The sequence below is a fragment of the Nicotiana attenuata genome, unplaced genomic scaffold, assembly GCF_001879085.1.
Source record: "Nicotiana attenuata strain UT unplaced genomic scaffold, NIATTr2, whole genome shotgun sequence".
NCBI classification, from domain to species: Eukaryota; Viridiplantae; Streptophyta; class Magnoliopsida; order Solanales; family Solanaceae; genus Nicotiana; species Nicotiana attenuata.
In genome coordinates this window covers 139,392-155,683 of record NW_017670690.1, presented here as the reverse complement: position 1 = coordinate 155,683, position 16,292 = coordinate 139,392, and the positions used below count along the sequence as shown (strand labels likewise).

The following is a 16,292-nucleotide window of genomic DNA, read 5'->3' as shown; positions in this document are numbered from 1 at the left end:
CTTGGCTCATTCAATATTCAAGCCTGTGAATTAAGGGGATTCAACAAAAAGTGCAACCTTGACAACAGAACCATCTCTAATGTTATATTCAAACAATGGCTTATCACTTTGCATTTTAGCAGAAGAATGGTAAAGACAGAAATAATCATCTTTATCTCCCCACATCCGTTTTATTATCTTCAGCAAATCTGCCACCTTTTGTGTTTCTTTCATTTCCACATAAAACTCTGCAGATAATAGAGACTCCACTTTTATCTTCATTTTCCTTCCTCTTGCTACGGCCGCCATTTCTATCCTATGCAAAAGAAATGAACAACACATAAAAACAGAAAGAAATCTAAAGAGAATAACAAGTCTTGAGAATGATGACTTGAAGTAGTTCTAGTAAATGTTAGTTCAAGTTTGATGAGCCCATACCAACTTTATATATAGCTATGATATGACAAGGATGAAGTGTAATGATATGTACTGACGTGTAAAAAATATTTACATAATCAGATTATTTAAAAGGTAATTCGAATCTACTTTTATTTTTTTGTCTTGCAAGAAAAAATTGAAGTGTTATATATTGCGTGACTACCTCCGTCATGTTGTTGTCAGCAAATATCACTATTTTATAGTATTATTTAATAGTAAGTATTAATTATTGGTTTATATAAATGGTAATTAAATATTATAACATAATATATTATATTGATGGTATAAAAATAGTTTGTGCTATTAGTGTGTATAGCTTAATCCATATAAGGAACCTAACTTATATACACGGAAAGTTTAGATTATCTTTACACTATCAATAATTTTTAGTATGTTATACTAGCAAGTAACTTTGCATAATTTTCTAAGTTTTAATTCTACTTTTTGTTCACAATTATTATCTTTTTGACGATCTAAGAAGATAACAGAAAAATTCTTCGAGAATGGGTAATATAACAATTCATAAACATTAATCCAATACTACCTACAATCATTTTAAAAAGCTTAATATTAATTCTATATATGTTTTTGTCATTATATTTTCATGGTTTGCCAGACAAACGCCAGGACGTCATAGATTACATACCAGGAGTGAAGGCAATAAAGCCAACAGATTTACCTTCTTATCTTCACTCTAATGATACAAATATGGTGGTCAACCAAATAATCACAGACGTGAAAAAGGCAGAATATATCATTTGTAACACGTGCAACAACTCGAACCCGAAACCATTGCAGCATTACAAGAGAAGCAGCCTGTTTATGAAATTGGGCCACTTTTCTCCCCTGGCTTTACCAAGAGCTCAGTGTCAACGAGCCTGTGGTCCGAGTCCGATTGCACCAATTGGCTCGACGTCAAACCACATGGCTCAGTATTATATGTCTCATTCGGAAGCTATGCTCACACCAGTAAAGATAATATCATGGAAATTGCACGTGGCCTAGTGATCAGTGACATGGATTTCATTTGGGTACTTCGTCTCATATTGTTAGTTCGGAAGAAACTCATTATTAACCGATTGGTTACGAAGAGCTTATTAAGGATCGAGGGTTAATTGTGCCGTGGTGTTGTCAAACTGCGGTAATTTCTCATCCAGCAGGCGGATTCTTGACTCATTGTGGTTGGAATTCGATATTGGAAAGTATATGTTGTTCTGTTCCGTTTATTTATTTTCCTTTGCTGACTGACCAATTCACTAATCGGAAATTAGTGGTTGATGATTGAAAAATTGGGATTAATCTTTGTGATAAGGGATCAATCACGAGGAATGAAGTGGCAGAGAAAGTTAAATTTTGATGAGAAGAAAAGTAGCAGAAGAAATGAAGCAACAAATCAAGAAATTTAAGTCAGGAAAGCTTTAGAGGATGCAGTGGCAATAAATGGATCATCTCAAGTGAATTTCTTAAAGTTTATCGATGATTTGAAGTCCAAAATTTAAAAGAAAAATGTATTAGCCTTAGGATCCAAGGATCAGAAATTAAACAAAACTGCAAAATGATCATCCTCTAGTGTCTAGCCCATTAAAAATAAGAGTTTCCAATACGGATAATATTTTTAGTTCATTACTTTTATGTATTAGGGAAAAAGGATTAGTTTGCACCACTAATCTATACAACAACAGCGACGACGACGACCCAGTGAAGTCCCACAAGTGGGGTATGTGGAGGGTAGTATGTACGCAGACCTAACCCCTACTCCGGAGGAGTAGAGATGCTGTTTCTGATAGACCCTCGGCTCACGACAATGGTAAAGGACACTGGAGCAGTAACATCAAAGGAAGTCAGAAAAATAACACCAGCAACGTGATAACCAGAAAGCAGGAAAAAAAAAGCAATAACAATAACCAATAACAATGGCACGGTACTAGAGACACAACAGAAGTAATAAGGACACAACAAAAATCACTGGCATCCTAAAACAAAACACTATCAAAATAGCTTCCTACAATCAAACCTGCAACCCCAATGAGGTAATATTGGCATTGGCATACCAGGAGCTACTAGGAGCCTAAGGTTGTAGGTGCCCGCACTAGCAGCCTAAACTAGCCTCCGCACGTGCACCACTAATTTATGGTAGATTCAAACTGTGCAACCCCTGTATGCTTCCAATATGGAATTTTCGTTAGAAGGTAATAATATCAGTCTTTCAGCACCCTCTGTATTCATGTACACGTAGAGAAAAGATTGACAAAACCAAACTAAACGTATCGTTCGAAGAATTAGAGCGGCTATAAAATTTGAAGTGCATAAATCACCACTAAAAAGAAAAGGGAAAATCGACCGACGTTGGTCGGTAATTGGAAAAAATCGATCGAAAACCGACCGATTCGTGATGGTCGGTAATCGCAAAGTCGGTAGAGCTAACCGACCGACTTTGGTCAGTATTTTCCGACAGATTTCGGTCGGTCAATTAAATTCAAAAAAAAATTATGTAATTATAAAATGTACCATCTGGGAATCAAACGGGGCCCTATAGTGTTGCAGGATACTATTTTACCAGTAGACCATTGGTGCAATTTTTTTAAGACTATTTTTTATTTCATTTATACTCTTTAATTGTATTTTCGCACGAAATAACCGACCGATGTCGGTCGGTTTTTTAAAATGACCGGCCGACTTAACCAATCGATTCCGGTCCGTTCGGTTTTTTAATATTTATTTTAAATGAAAAACCGACCAAAGTTGGTCGGTTTCTTGAAAAATAGATTTCACGGGACTCAAAAATAGTTTCCCGTATTTTTGCGCTAAAGAAAACCGACCAAAGTTGGTCGGTTTCGTAAAAACAATTAAAAAATAAAATATTTTGAAAACCGACCGACTTTGATTGATTTTTTTGCCGATTTTTTGACCGACCAAAATTAATCGATCGACCGCGGTCGAACTTTGCTGAATTTCTAGTAGTGAATTCTAGAATCTATACTTCGGTTACAATGCAATTCTTTTACATTAAGAAAGAATATCCCCTTTTATAGGCAAAATCTCAGACATCATGTGTCCGTTAGAAAAAAAAAAAAAAATCTCAAGGAAGCTCCGGTAAAAAAAAAAAAGGAATGTGTTTAAGCGAAATGGTCTCGTGACCACTTAAACTTGTATCTATTTGCAAACCCGATATATGAACTCTTGTGTTTTCCATTCGAACACCTCTACTTGAGGAAATGACTACTAATTAACACTTGTGATGGTGCGTGTTGTTCAATTGGTGCTGACATGAATTTTATTTAATATTTTGTATAGCAATATCTTCATTCATTCACATTTTGTTGACACGTGTATTTTTAAGGTCCCACTTCTTTTTCTTTTTTGTCTTTTTTTGTTAAATTAATTTTTCCTGCACATTTGGTTTCATTCCATCGGAACCTGCTGGAAAAGACCTTCCCGATTGGGAATCAACCTAAAAATCTTTAAATTTTACCAGTCAAATTTCCAGCGTTTATCTTTTTTCTCTCCCACTTAATACATTTCACTTCCATTTTTTTATCATCATCTCACCTACAAAACGATCATCTGTCAAACTTTCGGGTCCGACCTTTTAACACCAAAAATCATAGAGAAAAAATTACCAAAACTCAAAGACAAAAATCACCACCTCCAAAAATCAGAGAGAGAAATCAGGAAGCAGCAACTAATTTTACCATGATCGAAATCAGACCCGATTTTTTCCAACAAATCACCGAATAACTTTAACAAATCAAAAAGTAGCAAATACTGTTTGCTTTTCAATTTCTTTTTACCCATTCATAGTGCAAAAATCAGACCCGTTTTCTTCCATCTTCCTTGATCCGATGGGTTAGTTTTTATGAGAATGGGTGTGGACTTTTCTCTATTATGGAGATTTGGAGTGTGATTGATAGTTAAAAACTGAAGAATAGTCAAATATGGCGGTTTGGGGTGTAATTTATCTTTGAAATCAAAGAGGAAAAGAGGGGGAAAAAAAGAAGAAGAGAAATGGAGGGGGGGGCGGGGGATGGAGGCGACAATTAAGTAGGGGGAAAATGGGGGGGGGGGGGGGGGTACGGTAAGGGAACATTAGTGAAGAAAATGAAGGAATAGGGGGTTAGGCCGTTAGGGTATGTGAGGGAATAAATATAGGTGGATTTGTTTTTTCTCTTTTTATTATTAATTATTTGTCTTGCATCGCAGTCACGCGCTTTATATCCGTGATTAACACACAGTTGACCACATCTGCTATAATATTGTCACATAAGCATAGTCAACGGTTGATTATTAGTAGCCATTTCCTCAAGTAGAGGTGTTTAAATGGGAAATTCAAGAGTTCATATATCGGGTTTACAAACTGTCACACCTCCTTTTTTACCCGAGCGGTACATAAGAGAGATTTTCCAATTTAAGTGACATTATTCGAAATGGAATTATTTATTTTATTTCAGAGTCACCACTTGGGATAACTTATTATGGTGTCCCAAGTCACCGGTTTATTTTTAAAATCCCAAATCGAGGAAAATCGACTTTATTTAAAAGTCCGCGAAACCAAAAAATTAGGTAAGGAATTCTGTTAATCCAGGAGAAGGTGTTAGGCATTCCCGGATTCCGTGGTTCTAGCAAGGTCGCTTAACTATTAATAATTGGCCTAATTATCTGATTTATTACATGTTTTAAACCTGTTGTGCATTTTTAACTTTATAACCGCTTTTAATTATTTTAAACTGCTTTTTGAGGATTTATGGAATTATTTCTTTAACAAGTTACGATTGTCGCACACTTGTTTGTTTTTGTACACGTTGCGAATCGTGTCACGGGAACTGTACCCACAATCAACATGTGTATTTTTTTATTATTGGTTCGAAGTTGTAGTCGAGTCACATAAAATGTGCACCCGAATTCGAAAAATTAGATATCACGATTATGCCACGGAAACCATACCCATAGCCGTGATGATTCATTTAACAATCGTGTCTAAAGCAAACTACGGTACTCATATGATCATTTTTTCTAAGGTTTGAGATTAAAGCCAAGAGCTAATGAAAATAACGGCCTAAAGGATTTTAGCTAAACCAAACTACCACAGCCCGTATTAAATTTAAAGTCCTATGGCCCAAATGATAATTCATACGTTTATACTAATCCTAAATGGCTAATTAAGATCCATCAACCATAAGTTAAATACCGTAATTAAAATTTACCAGCTCAGTAACGACAGGATAGATAAATGTTCGGATAACTTAATAGAAGATGTGAAATAATTAAATATTTAAGTTCTTAAACTAGCTAAACAATGGCATACTCTTTGAACCAACGATGGACCAAAACAATTAGAGAGCTAGGGAAAAAACAAAATTGGTAGTAACCCATTCAAACTTCCAGATTCAAAATCGCTAAAAATCAATGAAAATGGACAACTGGTCCCTTTTAGTTGACATAACAAACTGAATATATTCTAATATTTACAGATCTGGTAATTTACAATACAGTCATCAATAATAGTAACAAATATCACTTTCAATACATACATGACTGATTCATCTATGAACAAAATATGATCAAATAGTCAGCCTTCTACTTAATCTCCCTCCATAGATGACTCTGAATCCATCCTTCAGCTTTAGAGTTCACCAATCTGACCCAATTGGTGGTCAGATCAGCAAACTATAGCCATGTATCTAGTAACAAACCATCTTTTTTCATTCCAAAAACTTAAGACAAAAATCCGCATAAACCAACTCTATAGTAACAACTTTTTGAACTGATTCTGCATGGTCTAAAGCAAGGCTGAAACAGTATTTAAACTCAAAAAAATTAATAACTGCTATTACATGCTCCAGATACTGTTAACGGCTGCTTAAACTAATGTTTAAAGTTAAACAAACTCGATTAGCTTCCATCTTATAATCAACAGGTTCACAACATGACATTTTAACTCAGATATAGACTCATAGTTGCAACATAAACACATCAGTTCAAGTAATCACATAGTAGAGTAATGGATTCTTGCTCTCTTCATGTCAAAACATCAAATAAACAAAAGAATCACTCATGAGTTTAAATGAACCAAGATTACTAATTATCGTGCTAAATGTAAGGAAATCAACACATGATGATGGAGGATCAGGACCTCATGGAACCAATAAAGAAATCAACTCATTCATGCCAAAAACTAAAGCTTAGATTTAAGGTGAATACCTGATTACAACAAAATGGACAAGAATAGAAAATAAATCTCTAGCCTCGAAGAAGAAGTAAATAGCAATGAGTAGCAGAAAAACAACAACAGCAACCGGCAAGAAGCAGGAATCCGGAATCAAACACAAATTCGCAACATGATGGTAAGTCAAAATAGGAAAAAATAAAAATGCCTAGCAACTTTTTTCTATGGATATAAGGCCAGTAGAGAAATGGAGGAAAAATCAGACAGCCTTGAGAACAATTTTTTTGGTTTTCAGTTTCTATATATGGCTAAAAGAAAACTGAAGAGAGAATTAAAAACCAGGATTTAGGGATGCCTCTTAGAATGAATATGCTTATCCATCATTTTGAGTGAGTGAGAGCCTATTCTTTGTAGAAGGCACAAAGATAGCATAAAAAAGGAATATTCTACCCTAAAATTCTGAAATGTCAGATAGTACAACATCTTTTAACAGTTGTAAGTCCTTTTTCAGCCCAATTCCAGCATTTTTCATGCTAGAAATAGGGACAGCTGTACAATGCTAGAACCTCCTGATTTTTACTCAATGTAAAATCCAAATTTACCCCTTCAGTTACTGATTATTTCAGCTATACTCTACATTCTGATCCTATTCTGATTTTAGAAATCCCCTTAGGATTTTCTAGAACCAACTAGGTGATTCTACATTAGGGTTCCTAAACTTGTTTCAATTGTCCTTTTTAATTCTGAAATGAGTTCTAGGCTTAAGGGTATCCAGGGTTTAATTCAAGCAAATTAATCCTAATTAGTAAATTAACAGGTTCCCCTAATAAGAACACTGCTTTCAAAACTTGTATCCAAAACAGAATGATAATGCAAAGGAAACCTAGAAATCAACCTAATTAGCTTGCGAATTAAACAAATTAATCAGCTAGTCTTTCTAATAGCTAATCAGGAATGGACTAAGCAACTCGTTAATTAACTTTTGGAACTTTGAGTTAAGACTAACCTAATCCACTTAAACTAAACACTGAATAAAAACAAACAAACATAAGAAAGAAACAACCATGAAAAAAAATGGAGAAAAACAGAACAATTATGCAATTTAATCAAGACCTAAAAGTTAACCCTAATCAACCTAAATCTTATGCAATCGAAATTAAGCTTCAGGTAGTTTATAAAATTTAGCATGCTCCAATTAACCTAAACAAACTGATGTAAACAGACAAGATCAAACAGACAAGAAAAGACCTAACATTGTAATTTCCTAAATCATGCAAGCTAAACAAGAAACTGAACATGAAAAAAAACAAAAGATAGAATAAAAGAAAAGGAAAAGAAATTACCTAAGGCTCGCATTTTGGGATGGACCAGTTATGAACTCGACCGATTTTATGGGGAAAAATGAACTTGAACGACCATTAATCGACTGTTCTTAACAAGAACAGTCGACTAATGGAGGTCTTGGGTTCAACCGACCCAGAAACTGACCGAAAATCAAAAGGGGAAAATTAGGGCTTTGGGGTCTTAGATCTAAGATTCGAGAGGTTCTGGACTTATTTGAAAGGAGCTATAGTGATATATGGAAAGATGAAGAGGAGACGATTATGCGGTGTTAATTTGGTAGAGTTTGGAGGTCATCCGCCGCCGTGAGGCGATTTCCGATCGGCGGACCACGGCGGAGATGACAGAGTATATTATGGCGGCTAAGGTTTCTCTATTTGGGATTTACGGACGGAATTGAGGGGGGGGGTGTATGGGAGATGGTCTTTGTTCGGACAATTATAAAGAAGAGGGGGGTTAGTTCCCAGCCGTTGGTTTTGTATGGATCAACAGCTGGGATAGCTTGGGGTAAAACGGGGTCGTTTTTGGGTAAGTGGACTTGGATCGGGGGATTGGGCTTCAGGCTTGAATTATTTTTGAGAATGGGAATTGGGCCACTAGATTTGGTCTCTAGGTGGCCCAAATTCGAAGACCAACCCTTTTCTTTTCTTTTATTGCTTTTTTTTTTCTTTTTCTTTAATTAAAAGTCTAACCAAATTAATTTAATCCTAAATTAATATAATCTATTAAACCAGACTAATTATGTATTTATAATATTTTCAAAATTAGTTAATTCTAAATTAATAAAGAGAAAATTACTAATCTAATATTAAAAGCTGAAAAATGCAAAACGAACAATATTTTTGTGATTTTCATTTTAATAAAGCAATTAATTAACCAACTAATCCTAAAATATGAATACAAAACCTAATATGCAATGCATGAAATTTTTGATATATTTTTTTGGGGCATTTTTCATGATTTTATCAAAATTAAATGTGCACAAGAAATGCAAACAAATAATAAAACCTACAAAAATCCTATAAAACTGAAAACAAAATTTGGAAAAATCTATTTCTTTGATTTTGCAGGAGTATTTCTAATAGGGCAAAAATCACATGCTCACACAAATTGGTACAAGTTTAAGTGGCCACGAGGCCATTTCGCCATATATATATATATATATATATATATATATATATATATATATATATATATATATATATATATATATATAAAATAATTTTGGGTAAATGACCAAACGTTTTATTGCTGTTTTTACTGGCCATGTCGTGACTATGTTCCCTCTTTATGTTATTTTTTTACGTTAATTGCCCCTATCTTGACTGTGATCTGTAAATTGGATTCGTGAAATGTGAATTATAAGTTGTATTTGCATAATGCGATTTACAAGTCGTATTTATGATTTATAAGTCGCATTCAGCAAGTGTTTAAAAGTCGGATTCACGAACTGCTTGTATATGCCCCATTCACGAACTGCGGTATATAAGTCGCAACAGTCGATGCCATTTATAATTCAGGACTGATCCTTTTTGAATAACTACCAAACGTCAACAACCTCAACTCCGCCGTCTTCCGCAGTTCTTTTACACGGCATTTTCGAGGCTTACCTTCTTTTATTGTATTTGTTCAATTCGAACTCGCCATCCGAATACACAATTCGTAAGTCGTACTCCGTTCAGATGAACCTTGAGCGATTCTTATACCAACTAAAATTGGAATTGAATCCCATGAATGATGAAAATATCAAAGGTGAATATGAGCTCATTCACCTGCCATGTATATCACATAAGATGCCTCTATGAGATGGTTACATGTGCGATTATTTTTAACCTGCAACATGCTGTTTGCCAAATAACTTGCTCAATAATTTAATTTAGAGCATAATTTCCAGATTTCCTATTCAAGACAGTTCATCTTGATCAGTTGGTTTACATCATAATTGTTTTAGCAAAATAATTTATTGAGTATCTCCACTTAATAGTTAACTATTGCTTATTAGAACAAAGTTATCTATATCAGTTTGTTATACATTATATACGAAAGTTTACATTCTCCCCAGGTTCAGGTTCAAGAACCAAATAATTTTATCTTATTCTTATTAATGTGCGGTGTATATTTTGATTAACACCATAACTTACAAAGGTGGGTTTCCAAAGTTGAGGAAGCAAGTTATTTTTTCTAACATGAGGAGGAGACATGATAAACAGTTGAGAAAAAGTTACGTAGAATAAATTATCATTTGTATATCTAGATCCTCGGAAAAGATAATATGAACTTGAAATTCATATAAAGATAATTCATCTGCAATATATTGCAAAGCATGCCAGACAATTTGCTGACCCAATGAAAATAATTATATTCTCACTACAAATGCTCCTATTAGAATAAGCCCTAGAAGGATAAAATCTATGGTACGCCTGAAGCAGATAGACAAATCGGTACCAAATAAAATTCTTGATAAAGAAGAGGAGCAAATGATCAAAATGATCATAATAAAAAGGCATGTGCTTTAGAAGAGTACATGGCATAACATTTTATAATATCTCAGGAGAGGTTCAGGTACCTGAAATGAATGAAAAGATCTCTATGTTATGTCTTTATGAAAAAATGTTGGAACATATATAAAGTGTTCGTCGACGACATCTATAATAGCGCTAAATATAGATGAGGATCTTAAGTCTGTCGAACACAAACATAAAAGTATTGGCCAAATGGAAGAGACAAAATTCGAATAGAATTGGTTTCATATGAAAGATATGTAGTTCAAACACTTGAAAGTATAAAGTCAATGGAGTGTGCACTCACTTTTATCGATCTTATATGTCTAACATGACGTGAAAACTTGATATGCATCTAAAGTCTATTTATTTGGCTTGTATGACTTAACTTATATGACAATCCGTAAAGGATTTTAATCGCTTAAAGCATATACAATTCTTGGTCCTAAAGTACCACATCTTAAGTGCAATTTGTGCACATATATATCTTGCTATAACTATAAGCATGATAATGTAATAGCGAGAATTTTTATCTCAACGGAGATATTGAAAAAGTTATTCCACGACATTATATGAAGACATTACATATCTATCAAGAATGATGATTTCAAGGTGAAACATATTCATTTAAGTTAATATGGTTGATTTGTTATCAAATATCTACCAACGATCTTTTGAAGATGGTGCACAAGATTGGAATGTGAATGCTCAAAGATGTGAATTGATGCTCTCATCAGGGGGAGTTAATACACGTTGTACTATTTTTTCCTTACAAGGTTTTGTCCCACTGAATTTTCCTTGCATGGTTTTTAACAAGGCAACCAAAAGGTGTATTGTTAGATAACCACCTGAATCTAACCCGAGGACCTCAGGACCTCAACCAAGCATACCAACACATCCCATAACATCATTCAAACTTAGTCGAACCTTCGGATCACCCAAAACAACATCAAAACACCAAATTCTCGGATTCAGGCCTAAGAACTTCTAAACTTCCAAATTCCGCAAACGACGCCGAAACTTATCAAATTACGTCCGAATGACCTCAATTTTTCACACAAATCAAGTATGACACCACGAACCTATTGCAACTTCTGGAATTCCATTCCGACCCCGATATCAAATTTCCACTACCGACCGAAATCGCCAAATTTCCAACTTTCGCCAATTCAAGCCTAATTCCACCACGGACCTCCTAATCACATTCCGGACGTGCTCCTAAGTCCAGAATCACCTAAAGGAGCTAACGGAACCATCAAAATTCACATTCGAGATCGTTTACACATAAGTCAACATCCGGTTGACTTTTCCAACTTAAACTTCTAAATTGGAGACTAAGTGTCTCATTCAACTCCAAAACCACTCCGGACCCGAACCAACCAACACGATACGATAAAAATACAGCTAAAGAACACAGAAGGAAGCAGAAATGGGGGAAACAGGGATATAACTCATGAAACAATCGTCTGGGTCGTTATATGCTCCCCCCCTGAACAAACGTTCGTCCTCGAACAAGTATAGAAACATACCTGAATCCTCAAATAGGTGGGGATATCTGCTCCGCATCTCCCGCTCGATCTCCCAAGTAGCTTCCTCCATGGGCTAACCTCTCCACTGCACTTTCACTGAAGCTATATCCTTTGATCTCAACTTGCGAACCTCCCGCTCCAAAATAGCCACCGGCTCTACATCATAAGTTAAATCACCGTCCAACTGAACCGTGTTAAAATCCAAAACATGAGACGGATTGCCGATATACTTCCGGAGCATAGAAACATGAAATACTAGATGTAGCCCCGACAAGCTAGGTGCCAAAGCAAGCTCATAAGCCACCTCCCCAATCCTCCGAAGCACCTCAAAAGGCCCAATGAACCGAGGGCTTAGCTTTCCCTTCTTCCCGAATCTCATAACACCATTCATGGGTGAAACCTTCAGTAGAACCTTCTCCCTAACCATATAAGACACATCACGAACCTTTCTGTCAGCATAACTCTTTTGTCTTGACTGCGCTGTACGAAGCCGCTCCTGAATCACTTTAACCTTATCCAAAGCATCCTGTACTAAGTCTGTACCCAAAAGCCTAGCCTCACCCGGCTCGAACCATCCCACTGGAGATCTACACCGACTCCCATACAATGCCTTATATGGAGCCATCTGCATACTCGACTGATAACTGTTGTTGTAAGAAAACTCAGCGAGTGGTAGAAACTGGTCCCATGAACCACCAAAATCAATGACACACGCACATAACATGTCCAAGATCTGAATAGTGCACTTGGACTACCCGTCCGTTTGAGGATGAAATGTTGTGCCCAACTCCACCTGAGTGCCTAACTCTCGCTGCACGACCCTCTAAAACTGTGATGTAAATTGTATGCCCCTATCTGAGATGATGGAAATTGGCACCCCATGGAGGCGAACAATCTCTCTGATATAAATCTCTGCCAACCGGTCTGAAGAATAAGTAGTACACACAGGAATGAAGTGCGAGGACTTGGTCAGCCGATCCACAATCACCCAAATGGCATCGAACTTCCTCAAAAGTCCTTGGGAGCTCGACTACGAAATCCATGGTGATCCGCTCCCAGTTCCACTCTGGAATCTCTATCTGCTGAAGCAAGCCACCCAGTCTCTGATGCTCATATTTCACCTACTGACAATTGAGACACCAAGCAACCAACCCTACTATATCCTTCTTCATCCTCCTCCACCAGTAATGCTGTCCCAAATCTTGATACATCTTCGCAGCACCCAGATAGATGGAATACCGCGAGCTGTGGGCCTCCTCCAGAATCAACCCCCGAAGTCCATTTTACATTGGGCACACATATCCGGCCCTGCATCCTCAATACCCCATCACTTCCAATAGTCACATCTCTGGCATCATCATATAGAACCTTGTCCTTGAGGACAAGCAAATGAGAATCATCATATTGGCGTTCTCTGATACCATCAAACAAGGAAGACCGAGAAACCACACAAGCTAAGATCCGACTGGGCTCCGAAATATCCAATCTCACTAGCTGGTTGGCCAAATCCTGAACATCAACAACAAGAGGTCTCTCACCAACAGGGATAAATGCAAGACTGCCCATACTCACCGCCTTCCTACTGAAGGCATCGGCCACCACATTGGCCTTTCCCGGTTGATACAAAACGGTAATATCATAGTCCTTAAGTAGCTCCAACCATCTCCTCTGCCTCAAATTGAGATCCTTTTGCTTGAACAAGTGCCAGAGGCTACGATGATCAGTAAACACCTCAAAAGACACACCGTAGAGACAATGCCTCCAAATCTTCATTGCGTGAACAATGGCAGCCAACTCCAAATCATGAACAGGGTAGTTCTTCTCATGGGGCTTCAACTGACGAGAAGCATAAGCAATCACTCTACCCTCCTACATTAACGCACAGCCAATGCCGACCCGAGAAGCATCACAATATACTGTATAAGTACCTGAAGCTGATGGCAGAACTAATATTGGAGTTGTAGTCAAGGCGAACTTGAGCTTTTGAAAGCTCGCCTCACATTCATCTGACCACCTGAAAGGAGCACCCTTTGGGGTCAATTTGGTCAAGGGTGATGCAATAGATAAAAATCCCTGACGGTAATAACCCGCCAAACCAAGAAAGCTACTAATCTCTGTGGCTGAGGACGATCTGGGCCAACTTTGGACCGCCTCTATCTTCTTCAGATCAACCTGAATACCCTCACTGGACACCACGTGCCCCAAGAACACCACTAAACTGAGCCAAAACTCACACTTGGAGAACTTAGCATAAAGCTTCTCCTCCCTCAACCGCTGCAATACAACTCTCATATGCTCGGCGTGCTCCTCGTGACTACGAGAGTTCACCAGGATATCATCAATGAAAACAATAACAAACGAGTCTAGATCAAGCCGAAACACGATTTTCATCAAATGCATGAACGCTGCTGGGGCATTGGTCAGCCCAAAAGACATCACAAAGAAACTCATAATGACCATATCAGGTCCTGAAAGTTGTCTTAGGAATGTCCGAGTCCCTAATCTTCAACTGGTGATACCCTGACCTAAGATCAATCTTGGAGAACACTCTCGCTCCTTAAAGCTGGTCATATAAATCATCAATACGAGGCAAAGGATACTTGTTCTTGATTGTGACTTTGTTCAACTACCTGTAATCAATGCACATTCTTATAGTGACATCCTTCTTCTTCACAAATAGAACAGGCGCACCCCAAGGTGACATACTAGGACGAATAAACCCCTTATCAAGGAGTTCCTCAAGCTGCTCCTTCAATTCTTTTAACTCCGTCGGTGCCATACGATACGGTGGAGTAGAAGTGGGCTGAGTGCCCGGCACCAAATCAATACCGAAGCCAATATCCCTGTCCAGTGGCATGCCTGACAGGTCTGCAAGAAACACACCCGGAGAATCCCTCACTATCGGAACTAAATCAATGGTAGGTGTCTCTGCACAAACATCCCTCACAAAGGCCAAATAAGAAAGACAACCCTTCTCAACCATCCGGTGGGCCTTCAAGTATGAAATTACCCTACTAGGGACATAATCTTATGAACCTCGCCACTCAATCTATGGCACCCCCGGCATAGCCAACGCCACCATCTTAGCGTGACAGTCCATAATAGCATGACACGGAGACAACCAATCCATGCCCAACATCACATCAAAATCAATCATACTAAACAGCAAAAGGGCTACTCGGGTCTCCAAACCCCCAATAGTCACCACACAAGACCGATATACGCGGTCCACAACAATAGTATCGCCCACAGGAGTAGATACATGAACAGATAAAACAAGAGAGTCGCGGGGCATATCCAAATAACGAGCAAAATATGACGACACATATGAAAAAGTGGAACCGGGATCAAACAATAAAGAGGCATCCCTGTGGCAAACTGAGACAATACATGTGATTACCGGATCTGAAGCAATATCATCAGGTCTGGCTGGGAGTGCATAGAAACGGGCCTAACCACCACCTGATCGACCTCCCCCTCTAGGGCGACCCCTAGCTGACTGTCCTCCACCCCTAGCTGACTGGGCGGCTGATGAAGTAACTGGTGCTGAAGTCGATGGCTGACTCCTCTACTGAGGCAGACCCCCATGACGACGAGGACACTGCCTCCACATATGCCCCAACTCCCCACACTCAAAACAACCCCCTGGTGTTGGTGACGGGCATTGAAGGGAACCCCTAGCACCGGGATAACTGGTAGAAGAACTTGGCATGGAGGAGCACTGAACTAATGGAGCACGGGACGAACTTTGGGCTGGGAGGGCACTAAGTGATGAATGGCCCTGATGAGAACTATGAGAACCATAGCCCGATAATGCACCACGGTGAACTGGGCGAGCTGATTGAGCATGCCTGAATGGACAGCCTCTGCCGTGCTGGAACTAACCCCATGAGGAGCACCACCGAAACTACCGGATCTACGAGGCCTCTTGGCCTGCCTCATCACTCGCTCCTGACGACGAACCGACTCTATGTCCCGAGCAATGTCAACAACCTCCTCAAAAGAAGCACAAGACACCCTTTTTCTAGTCATAAGAATCTACAGCTGATATGTGAGTCCATCAACGAACCTCCTGATCCTCTCCCTGTCTGTGGGAACCAACCAGATAGCATGACGGGCTAACTCAGAGAACCTCATCTCATATTGTGTCACAATCATATCATCCTGACGCAACTGCTCGAACTGCCTACGCAGCTCCTCTCTGCGGGACTGCGGCACATACTTCTCCAGAAAGATAACAGAGAACTGCTGCCAGGTATGGAGTGCTGCACCAATAGGCCTATTCCTCTCATAAGCCTCCCACCAAGTAAAGGCAGCTTCGGAGAATTGAAATGAAGTGAA

General features: G+C 38.3%; 1 pseudogene; it reads left to right on the top strand.

The window, feature by feature from the left end:
- Positions 1 to 920: 920 nt before the first annotated feature.
- On the top strand, positions 921 to 1,916 carry LOC109242326 (annotated as a pseudogene).
- Positions 1,917 to 16,292: the final 14,376 nt, after the last annotated feature.